Genomic DNA, 15,389 nt, shown 5'->3' with positions numbered 1-15,389 from the left:
CTCTTTCAATTCCAATTTTCATGAAAACCTCTTTAGATTGATGATGTGAATTAATTTTTTAGAAAAATGCAATGCAAATGACCATATCATATACCAAAAAACAATGTTTTTTTTTTTTTGCAACTTTTGGATTAAATTAAAACAGAGAAAGAATGAACAAAAATAAATACATATGCCAATAATGTACCTTAAACTCAAAAGTTTCGATTTTTGTATTCTTAACGTACTTTTAGATTTGAGTTAGTAAGCAGATATAGTATAGAATAACATTGTCCCATTCTAGGAAAGGCAGAATATGAAATTGCCAGCCCATTCCATCAAGATTGAGGTTAAGGTATGTAATTTTGGTGCGGGCACAATTGTACTTTAAAATTCAATTCAGATATTACCCTTTTGCACATTCCAAAGGGTCAAGGCACATAGGGGAGCATATTTGTTTATAATTGTGCAAATTTTATAACGAAGCAAGACAATCACATAAAATAAACAAATATGACAAGATATGATATAATCACCAGATGAGAAGTAGAATCAACCACCGACTCTTGATTTTTATTTCCGAAAATCCAATGTGGGTTTGTCCCATCCGCCAAAATTCAATCTTTTTAAATTTAGGAAATTATCTCTTAGGATTTTCAAAGTATTTTCAGATAATTCTCCAAATTTAGAAAAATATTATCCATCCAATGCAATCTTATCCATAACACAAGATAAAGCCAAATATTCACATGGATAATGCAATTCAACAAACCAAAGATAATATTCAAAGCGAGAGTCATCCACAATATAGCACAAATTCGGCTATCCAAGAGAAAGGGTGCGGAAAATCCATATCCAATTTAACAAAAACTTCATATCCTTTTCAATTCATCTAATTTGATCTTAGAAAATGTCAAACAATTTATGACTTTGAGAAAAGATGTTTTTCCAATCAAATTCTATCAATTCTCAAGAATATGCATAGAATTCAATCATGTTCATCGATCAAATCAAATTTCTAAAAAAAAATCAGATTTTTGTACAAAATAGCAGTTTTTTCGGTTTTAGCAAGAAAATTTGTGAACTTAGTTATTTATCAAAGACCAAACCTTTTTTCGATATGCTATATCGTAAAACGTTTCAAGCAACTCCAGGTTGAAGCACAGCTCAAAGCAACTGGCAACGTACATGGTTGATTGAAGGCAATACGATTAAGCAACATCTTAAAAGGTTTAGCTTTGATAATTAATTAAAGTTCATTAATTTTTGTTATCAAAAAAGGGATTGCACTTTTCCAATTTTAATTGCAAAACATATATGTTCATTGAGATATAAGAACATAGATGCAAGTTACCAATCAAATAAGCACGAATTTGAGATCAAAAGTTGAAATATTATACATTTTCCAAGCAAAATTCCGCACTTGCATAACCGGGATAATCTGCCTAAAACAGCTGTTTTTTGGACCAAAATTGAGCTCTAAACAATAAGAGATTCTAACACAAAGCAGCAACTATATTAGATGTTCAATATTGATCAAAACGGGACCAATTTGCTACCCAATCAAGGCTGTTTCGTGGCTGAACAGTGAGATAGACAGGCTTGGAGCTTGGGCAGATGAGCCGGCTGATCGGATGACACCGGGTCTGGAAGGCAGCAGCTCCGCGGCAGCGGGCTGAGACGGCAAGCTGGGGATGGTGGTGCTCCGACAGTGCTAGACAGTGCACAAGCTGGTGCGGAGGTTGGACGCCGGACGCGAACAACGGAAGCAAATCGGTGCATGAGCTAGGAAGATGCTCGGGGTTCTCCGACCGGGAGGAGTATTGTCTCGAGCTCAGGGAAGACTCTCAAACTCCTCAGATTTCTCAATGTATCTCTGAATTTTTCTGAGTAAGTATGAATGAGAATGTATCTAACTTTAGGCTTAAGGTTCTTATTTATTGAATGAGGTTTCCCAATCCTAGTAGGAGTAGGATTAGGAAATCTAGCTAGAGTAGGATTAGATATAGACCGTAGGATGTCAAGAGTCCAAATCTATTAAAACTTTGATTCCTAGCTAAACTAGGACTTCTAATTTAAATAAATTCTGATTTAATTCAAACTTTGAAGAGTCTAAATCCCTCGGAATTCTTTAAATTTTTTGTCAATAAAGGGTATCTCCATGGTGGTCGAAATTTTCAGCTCATGTGGGCTTAATCGTGCAATTCCGCACCTAATTCAGGCTTTAATTAATTAAATGGATAATTAATTAAAGGCCTCAAATATTTAATTGAACAAAAATGAGCTCAAAGAAATTAAAAAAATAGGTCCAAGCCCCATTATATAATTTGGCACATCCCCATCCAAGCCTTAGCCGAATCTTTCCTATTAATTATGGGCTTGCTGTATAATTTTGGGCTCAATTAAGGCTTTTTTTTTCGAATCATAGATAATTAATTAAAAGCCATATAATTTCAATGAACTTGAATAGGCTGATTGACTTCAAAATAAGCACTACCGGGTCTTAAAAATTTCAGCACACACACAACCACCCGCCACACCCCCCTCCCCCAAAAAAAATAATTGCTGAAAAATTTTACTTGGGTCTTAGCCTGTCAATTTAGGCTCAACTCCTTCACCATTGGTTTGAACGCAAAGCAATGCATAATTGATACAAAATAAATATGCTATGCATGAAAAATTAATTATTTTTGGTGAGAACTAAGACTAATTCTCATTTTTATGCAAAAAAAATTATTTAAGAAAAAAAAATTTAAGTGTCAACATCTAGGAAGAAAGGGCTTTGAAGTTTTAAACCCTAAGGGATTGGGAAAAAGGATACTTGTTAGCCGTGGCTAAAGATCCCTAGGGATAAAAAATGAATGTGTCAGTATATGTTCTTGAATTTTGAAAAAATTGGAATGATACAACTTACCCTTAGTTATGCACTCCAATCTAAATGAAAGTGAATGGATTGTGGAAATTTGCAATCTACTCAACAAGATAGGATTGTTAGGTGTTCCAAAATTTCTTGAAGTTTTTGGATTTTAAAGGGAAATGATACTTACCTATCCATTGTGGCAGCGAGTCCCTTGATCAAAATGAAGAGCTAGTATACGTTTTGTATTTGAAATAAATTAGAAAGATATCGCCTTACTCTTGATTATGTACTCCGATGCGAATGCAAGTAAGTGGATTATAGGAATCTGCCATCCGTACGCGTGTCGATAGCAACTTTACTCATGTATTGACGTCTTCCTATCAAGAGAAAGGAAATTGAGTCAACAAATAATATCAAAAGGGGTAAATTGGAACCATACAATTTTACCCTTCATTGGAACCCATTTTTGAAGTCGTATCAACACATTCGTTCACATTTTTCTTGCAATTCCTTATCCAATTTGGGATGTCTTTTCTTTGGGGTTTCCATTTCTTTTTTCTTGTTTACCTATGAATAAGAAAACGAATGTTAGCCCACATTTTTCCTTTATTATTGTTCTTTTGTGGAACAGAGTATCCTCTTTGAGATGTTGTCTTTTTGGCACTTGAGGATATCGTTATTTTCAGGTATCTTGCTCCCAGGAAGGCATATCTCATCATTCGTCACGTTGTATTTGGTGGATTCCTTTCATCATGTTCTTTGGTAAGGAAAGAAGAGATTTGCCCCTGAGCTAATCTTTTGATGAGAAGAGAGGGACTTGCTCCAAATAGCCTCTCCTTATTGATTCCACTTCAATTGAACTTGTGTCAGCTTTCTTAAAAAGTGGAGATGACTCACATTCATTCAATCATTTATGTCGCGACCTAAAAAATAAATAGGTTTATTTTCGGGCTAATGGATTATCAGGTTAATTAATTAACTAACCTAACTCGGACTCTCCCAAGTCCATACCAAATCGCAACTTAAGGTTCAAATAATTAACATGCAACGTGTTTTGAATTTGGAGTCGCCACTAATCATTTTCGGTAGGTTGATTAGAAACCTAAATAAAATAGCGGGAGAAAACTATCTTATTTCCGCGAACCAGAGATTTTGAATTCGGGGATTTGGTTACGCTAGATTACTCTAACGCCCTTTCGGTACCATTTTCATGAAAAATATTTGATTTGGCAATTTTGATGGATTTTACTTGAAATTCAAAGATGCAATTTTTTTGGTTTTTTCTTCTTTTTTATGGGGATGTAAAACATTGAACTTTGTACGATATACACCATGGGTGATTTAGAAAGAAAGAAAACGCAGCCAATCACAAGTATTTACAGAAATAAATTAACATGTAATAATGCTAAAATTTGAAACACGTGACATGTCTAAAATTAAACAAACAAATGTTCAAACCAAACGATTACATTTTTGTAGATCGAGATGGAAATGATTACCTTCTATTACACAAAATCTTACTCACATACACGTTACGGTTCCCTTCAAGATCTCGGAGTCGGCAGAACGCGGCTGTCGTCGAAAATGGCAAGCAATGGCGTTGTTGGGTGGCGAGAGGCGAAATATGTGTCGGGACTCGTCGAAGATGATGCTCGACTAAAACTCTTTTCTTCACTCTCGAATTTTCTCTTCTGATTTTTCTCAAGAACTCTCTTTTTCCTCTCTAAAAATTCCTCTCAAAAACTCTCTCAAAACTCTCTCCATTCTCTTCCACTCCCCCCCCTAAAACTCTTCTCAAGAGCTCTCTTTTATAGGCAAAGTTCTCCATCCTTCATTCTTCATCTTCACTTCTTCACCTTCCATTTTCATCTTCTCTTCTTCATCTTCATTTCTTCACCTTCCATTTTCATCTTCCCTTCTTCATATTCATCTTCTCTTCTTCATCTTCCCTTCACCATCTTCCTTTCATTATCTTCTCTTCTTTATCTTCTCTTCACCATCTTCCTTTCATTATCTTCTCTTTACCATCTTCCTTTCTCCATCTTCTTTTGGTATTTGCAATGCAGTCCCTGAAGTTTCAAGTATTTGCAATACAGTCCCCGAAGTTTTAAGTATTTGCAATACAGTCCCTGAAGTTTTAAATCTTCTCGGTGTATTTTTCATCCCGTGCCTAGTCTAGACGCATGCTAAATTAAGTGTTCTGCTTGCCCAATTATATGCCAATGCAATGTACGCTAAAAATAAATATGTGAGATGATTTTTTTTATAATTTTTATGCAAAAAATAGATTAGTCAAAATTTAGGCGTCAACAATTTATAGATTTTTTCTTTTGAAAATTACTTGGAACCTATCACATGCTGACTTGGTAACTCTTTCAATCGCATTCGCCTTTCAAGTGTTTGATGTTTCCCTATCTTTCGTAACAAAAAATTAGGCTAACCTTAGGTTAACAGATTAATAGGTTAATTAAATTAACTAACCTAATTCAACTCTCCTAAGTCCGTCCGAATCGCAACGTAGGTTCAATTTCATGCAAAATTATTAAATTAGGAGCTGCCACTAATTATTTACAGTAAGTTGATTAGAAACTTTAATAAGATATAAGGAGAAATATCTTATTTTTGCGAATCAAAGAAAAAAAATTCAGAGAATTGGTTAGATTAATATAGAAAAATTAATGTCCTTTGGGTACCAAATGTTATCAAAAATCCCTTTTGATTGATGATGTGAATTGAATGATTTTGACTTATGAAAATGTGATATGAGGAACCGTATGATACACGAAAAATTAGTGATATTTTTGTATTTTTCAGAAAAAAAAACAAACAAAAGATTGAATAAAAATAAACAAAAGCGCCCATAATATATCTTAATTCTGATTATTTTTTGATAAATTCGCTCGTACTCAAAGATTAGGAGAGTAGAATTTTATCCGCAACGTGCTCTTAGATTCAAGCCGGTTAGTGGATAGAGGTATAGAATAACGTCATCCCTTAATAAAAAGGGCAAATTACGAAATTCTACACTAAATTATAATCCCATCCCATAAGATCATGGCTAGGGAAATATAATTTAATTTTTCGAAGGAACAAGGCACAACAAGGAGCATATATTATGGGTATGTATGTTTGTAATTGTTCAAAATTTATAAAATAAAACAATTAAACAAACATGACCATAAATACAGTAAAACCGAGCCAGATTAATTGAATTTTTGAAGAAATAGAGAGGGTTGGCCGAAAATATGAAAGTGGGGTACACCTTTCCTTATCCAAAGTTTGATTTAATTTTGAGAAAATCATCCTTAAGGATTTTCAAATTGATTTCAGATAATTCTAAAAAATTTTGAATAATTATCCATACCAATCCCAACCTTATCCATAAATCAAATAAACTCAGACAATCTACAAGGGATAAGTCAATCCAACTAGCAATCCAACCAACTCCATGATCATGAGATAACAATTCAAAGCCAAGATTATCCAAGATAAATAAGATATTATCCAATTCAGTTATCTCACAAAATCATATGTTATCCAGTTTAAATAATTCCTATCCACAATATGGAAACATCATCAGAAAATCATAGGATAATGTTGCTCACCCAATTCATGATAAAATTTGAAACAAGGCTTATCCACCAACATGAGCAATTCAGCCAAGGTGATGCATGCGTGCCGAAAATCCTTTTTGATTCACCAAAAATTCAGCCTTTTTCAGATCAACTCAATTTGATCTTAAAGTTGTTGAATAATTCGTTACTTTGAGAAAAAAAATCCAGTTCCAGTTAAATTAAATCAATTCCCAAAAAAGTATCTTCAAATTCAACTAACTTTATGAACAAATCAAACTTGCTCAAGAAAAACCAGAATTTTATACAACTAGTGATAATTTTCGGTTCTTGCATATATTGATAGAAAAAGGCTTAAATTTTCCAACTTTGACCACAAATCAATGTACATTCACCAAGATACATGAACATATATGCATGTTACTAATCAAACACGCATAGATTAGTAATCAAAAATTGAAAATTTTACCTTTTTCCAAGCAAATTCCAGCACACACGCAATCTGGAAATTTCGTCCGAAATTGCATTTTTTGAGTTTGGTTCACTAACAAAACACTCTTGAATGATCTACCACGAGAAATAATAATGTTAGATCCTCAAATAATGACAAAATAGGAGCTAGTTGACCTCGAATCAGGGCTGAACAAAGGCGCCAAAGAGAGATGGACTGTGGAGTTCTCGAGGGGTGGTTTGGTGCCTCAGGCTTTATCGGCGAACAAAGGTGGCTGCTGTGGCTAGATCGGACACACGGCTGACCTAGGACACCGGTGCCGAACTGGGGGTTGCAAAGGAGGAGAGGTGGCCAAAAATGGAGTCTCGGCTGTGGGGGTCTCGGCCAAGAGATTGAGATTGGGACGGGTGAGGATTGTCTCAACTGATTGGGGAGACAATCAAACTCACAAGCCAACTCTGAATTGTCTGCCTTAGACTCCCTTAGATTGGAGAAAAATTTCTAATAATGGCCGAATGAGAGTGCTTTGAGTGAAGGCTTGCTTATATAGACCTAGGTTCACTAGTTCTAACAGGAGTAGGAGTCATTATGGTTGTAGGATTAATCATGAGCCATTAGATCCTAGGTGTCCACATCCAATAAAACTCTAATTAACATAGAAACTCCAAAACTAATAAAACTCTTGATTAATTTGAAATTGGAAGAGTCCAAATCCCTAGGACTCTATGAATTTCGGCCATGTGATGGTGAATGTGATGTATGGCCGAAATTGTGAGGCTCTTGTGGGTTTGTGGTGACATCTCGGGCCTAATCCGGGCTCTAATTAATTAAATGTCATGCTTAATTATATAACCAAAATGAGCTGATTTGAATTTGAAATTAGGTCCGAACTCATGCATAATTCGGCCAGACCCTATGGGCTAGCCTTGGCCGAAATTTTCAATCAAATTTTGGGCTGGCCATGCATTCTAGAGCTCAAACTAAAGATTTCTAAATAAAGGATATTTAATTAAAAATCCTTAATAAACTAAATGGACTCAAATGAATTAAATTGAGTTTGAAAAGGGTCCAAATAGCTTAATAATTTTTGGCACTCTCCCTGTGACCCTAGTTAAAAAATCTCGGACTAACTCTAGTCCAGTCGCTTGTCAAATTGAGCTCAATTGCTTCGCCTTTAGCCTAAATGCATGACTGATAGAAACTATAAATATTCAATGCATGAAAGATTAATCTTTTAGTGAGAACTAAGGCTAATTCTCCCTTTATGCTAAAAATGAATGATTTAAGGGAAATAAAAAGTTAGGTATCAACATTATCAAAGGAAAGGAAAATCATGTCAAAATGGCATAAGAAGTGGACAGTTGGAATCGATACAATTTACTCTTCTATCACATTTGTCCGTCAAGTGTTGACATTTTTCTATTGAGAATAATGATAAAACATGTCAATAAGAGATTATGAAGGGTAAATTGGAATCAATACGTGATTATCTTCCATTCACTTTCCTTTACCTTGACTTTCAGCACCCTTAAAAAACTAAATACACCATAAAATATGTATGCATGGTATGCGTGATGCAAGTGATCTAAAGTAATTTGTGTTTGCAACGAAAATTGGTTTTGTGGCCCTCACTCTATTCATATAAAGCATTTTTTTATTGCATATTATTGACACCTAAATTTTGACGTCTCATTTAGTTATGTATTGCATAAAAACCTAGGGATCGATTCAGTCCCTAAACAAAAATATTAGTTAAATTAAATATAGACTTTTGGAACATGTTGCGTATGGTTTAGTCATTGTAAATTTGCATTTGGAACGACGGTGGGGGATTGGAATCAAAATTTTTACAACTGAAGTTTTTATCTGACCATTGTTAAAATACAAAAAAAAAACAAAAAATTGTCGATCAATATTCATTTTGGGGGGGGCATTCCATAGTCGAACATATTGGCCAAGTATATGCACAATGTTTCTTTGATAAGCCGTCGGAGGTACGTGGACTCATTCACAGCATTATTGGCAAAATAGAATGGAAAACCAAAAGATTGCATATTCTTATCAAATCAAGGAAAATCCTCACAAATCAAAACAACTTCGTAGTTTCGTAATATCTAAGGATACATAGGAGTCTTTTTCTATGGAAGGAAAAAGGCCACACAATCATAACAGATGGCTACACAGATGAAAGGTGTGACATGCCAAATTTTTACTACATTAGAAATAATTAGAAAGTGAAAGAATATTTCTTGATTTGTTCTTTAAGACATCTAGAAACTTCTAGAGGAAGATAAACAGTTTCTTAATAAAGAAGGAATCTTAAAGCTTCTTGAAGAAGCTAACCTTTTTGGCTTGCTAAGGAAGCTATCTTGTAGCTTCTCGAGGAAGCTATTCCGAAACTTCTGGAGGAAGATATCCAGTAACTTCTCAAGCAAGTTATTTCGAAATTTCTCGAGGAAGCTATCCGATAACTTCTCGAGAAAGCTATTTTGAAACTTTTTGAGGAAGCTATTGCTTGGTTTATTTAAGAGGTTTTTCCCGAAAATTTCATATTAGGAAACATGACACAGTAATATATCTTGGATTAATATATATAATTCAATGCCAAGTCAATTAAGAACATATAAGTCAATCGCAAGTCAATTTTTTAATGGATAAGAATAATGACGTTTTCAAAGTTTAAAGACAAGAGTTCACTTAGAAAGTCTTTATGAAGATTCCATTTACTTAAAAGTCTTCTTTAATAAAATGAAGGACACTATTAAAAACAAATGATGGGAATTACAGAATGAGCAAGATAACAGATTATTCGATGGAGGATGGACAACGAACAACAACAAACCAGGAGCAAGATGTGCCTAAACCGCGACTAGCACAAAGGGCGCTTGGTCGGCCCTCACTTGGCCAAGATTTTTTGGACTAAAGTCAAGAAACAGTTGGAAAAAATCATAAAATTTTTCATATTTAACCAATGTTGTGAGTATTTTGGTAAGTATGGCGATGTTGGATAGCTTAAAGCACCTTTTGCTAAATATTTAGAAGATTTTGGGATAGTAACTGAATTTACTATGCTTGGGATTCTTAAGCCAAAGGTGTAGCCAAAAGGTGCAATCACATCCTTGTGGATATAATGAGGAGTATGATTAGAGAAATCAACTTACATGTTTTTTTTGTGCAGTGTAGCTTTGAAAGCGACCCTTTATATTATGAATTCCGTTTATGCACTGTTCCATTTTTTTACCCAAAAAAATGTTCCATTGACTTCTTTTGAATTATGGACTGGATAAAAACCTAGTTTGAACTATATTAAGGTTTGGGGTTGTCTTGTAGAAGTGAAGTTGTATAATCCAACATTAAGTAAGTGGGACTCCAGAACCACTCGGTTTACTTCATTTCTTGACCGGATCATTTGAAGGTGTATCGAGGCACAAGAATTGTGAAATCACAAACAGCGAAGTTGCTGGAATTTGATTTGACCAAAGATGGTAGTCGCTCATAGACTATTAAGGACAACGGTACAATGGGGACTGCTGTGTCGTTTCTCTTTTCTATATAGTCAATCATGGAACCTCTCATACTATAGATAGAGAATTGAGGTTTAGGATTCTATTATAGACACAGTTCCTAATGAAGCTTAAAGAGCCCTACAAGCACACGATAAGGCTAAAATAGCTCCACTTAGAAGATCTATCATGCATAGATGATATGCTATATCACCTCACTATATAGTTTATATGGGAGAGCATAACTATCATATGAGCCATGTGGTTTATTCAGTAACTTACACAGATCTTATTTCTTGTCCTCAATTAGATTTGTGGTTAGATGCATTGAAAGACGACATGCAGACTATGAAACATAATGGTGTTTGAAAACTTGTTGAAATGCCTAATGATCATATGCCCATCGGCTGCAATTGAGTATATAAGACTAAAAGGGACTCCAAAGAATGATTGAGAAGTTGAAAGCTAGACTAGTAGCTAAAGGTTTCACTCGGAGAGAAGGAGTAGATTATAAAACCAATTTTCCTCTAGTCTCTTCTAGATTTTCTTTCAGAGCGATTATGGAATTAATAACTCATTATGATATAGAGCTTTACCAAATGGATGTTAAAGCTTTTTTTTTTAAATGGAGGACTTGAAGAGGTAGTCTATATGGCACAACCCGAAAGTTTTGCTGCAGATGATTTATGTAAGGTTGTGTGTAGACTGAAAAAGTCTATTTATGGCCTCAAATAAGCTTTTAGATAATGGTACTTGAAGTTTCGTAGCATTGTCACTTCATACAATTATGTCAAGAACAAAGTAGATCACTGTATATACTGTAAGGTCCGTGGGAGGAAACTAATCTTCCTTATGCATTATGTAGACAATATCTTACTTTATTGCAGTTTCTTAAATTATTACATAAGACAAAGTAGATGTTGTCAAAACATTTTGACATGAAGGAGCCTGATGAGACGTCTTTTGTCCTAGGCATTGAGATCCATGTGGATCTTTTTTACCATGCATTGGGTTTATCTCAAAGGACATATGTTGATCGTATTTTGGAAAGATTCATCATACAGTATTGCAAGTCGGGAATTACTCATATTATTAAAGGCGATAAACTAAATCTATCTCAATGTCCTTATATAGATTTTGAGAAAGTTCAAATGAAGAATGTACCATATGCTAGTACACTTGGAAGCATCACATATGCTCAAGTTTGCACTAGACTAGATGTTGTTTTTTCCATGAGACTTTTTGGCAGATATTGATCAATCCAAGACACGATCACTAGGTTACTGCTAAGAAAGTTTTTGAAGTACTTAAAAGGACAGAAGACTATATACTAATTCATAGAGATGTTTAGGACTTGTAGCTAGAAGGGCATTCAGATTCAGACTTTGCTAGCTATCATGATGATGTGACGTTGACAATTAGATGTATTTGTATGTTAGTAGGATGTGTACCATCATGGAAAAGCAAGAAATAAAAATGAATGCCAAGCCCTCATCGGTAACCGCCCCCACAACCGTTGGGAAGGGCCAGCGAAGGTTACCCGAGCCTTCTCGAAGTCCAACGTCCCTCTCTGGGGACTGACGAGGGCCTGTTGGCCCATATCCGGGGAAGTTGCGAACCTCACCCTAGATCCGAGCGAGGGTCGCCAACCCATGCTTGGGGTCAACAAGGGCCGGTGAGGCCTAGCTTGGGGTGGACGACATTGGTCAAGGCCACATTGACCCCAAGTGAGGGCTGGCAACTCTCGCTCAGATTTGAGGCGAGGGTCATGCCTTTCCCCATTCCCTCGTGGCCAGCGAGGGTCTCCATGCTTCGGGAATGCCGATATGACCTCCGTCGGCCACCGGCAAGGACTTGGCTCTAGTTGGTAAGTTTTCTTTCTTTCTTTTTTTTAAATCTTTAGCTTTTCTATTTTTGAAGCTAATTTAGTTTTTTCACCCAAAAAATCTAATTTAGTTTGTATTTTTAAATATTTTCTCGAGATATATAAATAACCAAAGAAATCGATAAAATAATAAAATATTATTATAAATTGTCCACGTTAGCACTCGTTGTGTAATGTATATAGCCGACATTGACATTAGCAATTTCTAGCCAAAATTGGCCGGATGGATTCAATTAACAAAATGTTAAAAGGTTTATGATTCAATTGGAAAAATTAAAATATTTAGGATTGAATTGGAAAAAGCACAATAGGTTTAGGACTTTTTGAACAATTTTCCGTGAAAACAACCTTAGTCTCCAACAATTAGCATGAGATACATCACCAGAGAGTTCGACAAACTGACTAACATATTCTAACGTTGATTCATCATCCTCACCAGAAAAGAAGGAAAAATCAAGCATCTTGAAACCTATTGGATAAGGTATTGCATCCATCCACTCTTGATACGGCTTTTTATAGAGAGGTCCAGGATTTCCTATATCTTATCCATATTGTCGCGCTGCTCGCTCAAGTATCAACTGAGCATTCTGCGGATCTTGTTCATGGATTTCTAGAGCAGGCTGCCCCCCAGTCAGAGGTGGTGGCACAACTTGGTTATCAATTACAATAATCGGCTTGTGGGGAGCATACTGTGGATTAGGTATTGCCACCGTTTTGCAGAATCCTGAGTGGTGGTGGAGGTGGTATAACCTGCCCTACAATTTCAAAGTAATTTGAGTAGCAGTAGATGAGGGTACATACTCAGAAGGTGTCAGGTTAGAATAGATGGCTTGCATCTGAATTGAACGACTTGATGTTCCTAATCCATGCATGATTTCATGGAAGTTGTTTTTTTATTATTGGCTTAATTACGAAGTGTTGAAACAAGTGGTTGACTAACTCATTCTGGTTTCATTTAGAAGCCTTCTCATAGCAGCCATCATTACTGGGCTTGGTTCAATCTGCCTCCTCTACTCATCAGTGAGTTGCCTTGGAATATCAATATCTCCACCTAGAGCTTGATCTATCGCTATAGGTGCTATCAACAATTCAGAACGTCCTATCCTCTCATTGGTAGGAAATGGTGGGGAGCTGTTTTCACCAGCATTGTCTGGATCAAGTTGATTCCTAGTGCATCTCACATTATTTCCTAACACGTCGGAATTTAATCAGTCACGTGAGTCTGGGAAATAAAAGTACAGTACAAGAAACTAGAGATACTGAAAGATAGTAGATTTGTTTGAGTTCGGCGGAGGAGGTGGGATTTCTACAGCCGACAAATGACGTTATTTGTTGGGGTCATCTCTGGAAATCTCGTGTCCACATTCTCATGATGCCATGATATCATTCCCCAGCGGTTGTTCCATCAAAACCGTTCATTGGTTGCTCCTCGATGGTAATTACTTTGCCCTTTAGGGGCTTCAAACTTGTAATACGATAATGTTTCTCTCGACACCTCGATAGATTATTGATTCTCACCGGTCGGTGTCCTCACTGATTATCATTAACCATTCGTCATCGTATATTGATAACCGATTGGTGACCATTATCCATATGCATGAGGAGCAATACCAATTTTGGTCTCCATGATTTGTCATGTGTTTTAACAATATTTACTCTAGTCATGCGTGGTCGATCCAGTCACTTTTTTGGTGCAAACAATAGGTTTCACCGGTCTTTTACATCAATTTCTTCTTTGATTTTACTATTTACCCACTTCACTTTCAGAAGTTATCGATATTCGACAATGTATGAACAACGAAATTCTGGTCTAGATCAAGTTAAGAAGTACTTGATTTATTAATGTAAAGAGTATATAAATGCCATTCCAGCTATTGCAATCTCTCTCCCTATCTCTCTCTCTGCACCTTGGACTTTGGCTCCATGAGTTTAGTTTCCGAATATTTTCCATCTTTTGACACTTCTCTAACAATTTCTTTAAACTTTCCAATGATAATCACTTTAAAATAGCGTGACTGGCAGTGGTATTGAGACTTATTAATTAATGATTGGCCATTTCAACAGTCGGGGAACTCTCTGTTGATTTATTATGCTCCTCGTTTGATTGTTAGGTGTACAAAGCTTGACTTTTATCCAAAATAGATCCATTTTGAAAATAAATACCCGAAATGGGTAATCTTTTTTGGCACTCTTTACCCAATAGGCTTCTCAGTGACAGATATATCTTGAGGATTGACCAAGAAGTCAAGATTGTTTGGTAAAGATCACAATCCGGTCAATAAAGATTGAGATGGTCGTTGGAATTCAAGGATTACGGTTTAATGAATATCTTGAGAGAAATAATTGTTGTGGCCTATCTATTTGAAAGAAGACTTGACTTGGAAGGCAATAAAGAAGACCTGACTTGGAAGGCAATAAAGAAGACCATGAGAAAGAAAGGAAATATCATCAAAGAACAAATGTGTTTGACTCTCGATTTCTACGTACAATTATTGAGATGGTTTCTATTATACAAATATATTACAAGCATTTACACTTTGTAAGGAAACAATATAACGATGGAGAATAATAATGAAGAGACCATCATATTATATGAGTTGTCGATCGCTTGATTTTTGCATCTCCAATAATCTACTTGTGATTTTGAGCGGTTTTGTGAAGAGATCAACAATTTGATGCACAAATAGAATATACTTAGTCACAAGTGTTCCAAGAGCAACTTATTTTTGTACATAATGATAATCTAATTCGGTATGTTTAGTACTTGCATGAAACACTTATTAATTGACATATAAAATGCATTGATATTGTCTTTCAAAATAATATATGTGGACTTGAGAGATGAATACCCAAATCTCTAAAGAGGAATAATATCCGAGTAATGTTTGCGGTTGTCGACCCCATTGCACGATACTCTTTCTTGGCATCGTTGACACCTAATTTTGGGTGGTCTAGGACCGAAATTTTCTTATAAAGCATAAAAAGGCCAAAATAGTAAAAAAAAAAGTCAAAAAAAGATAAATATGTAATTTTCCCTAAATTATTATTATTATTATTATTAAAAAAAACAAGAAGAAAGAGAAAAAATAGAAAATGTTATGAAAATACCATTGCTTACCTTTTATCTAATTAGTGCTTT

The sequence above is a fragment of the Rhodamnia argentea genome, chromosome 5, assembly GCF_020921035.1.
Source record: "Rhodamnia argentea isolate NSW1041297 chromosome 5, ASM2092103v1, whole genome shotgun sequence".
In the NCBI taxonomy this organism is placed as follows: domain Eukaryota; kingdom Viridiplantae; phylum Streptophyta; class Magnoliopsida; order Myrtales; family Myrtaceae; genus Rhodamnia; species Rhodamnia argentea.
Note: the sequence above shows the minus strand (reverse complement) of the source record.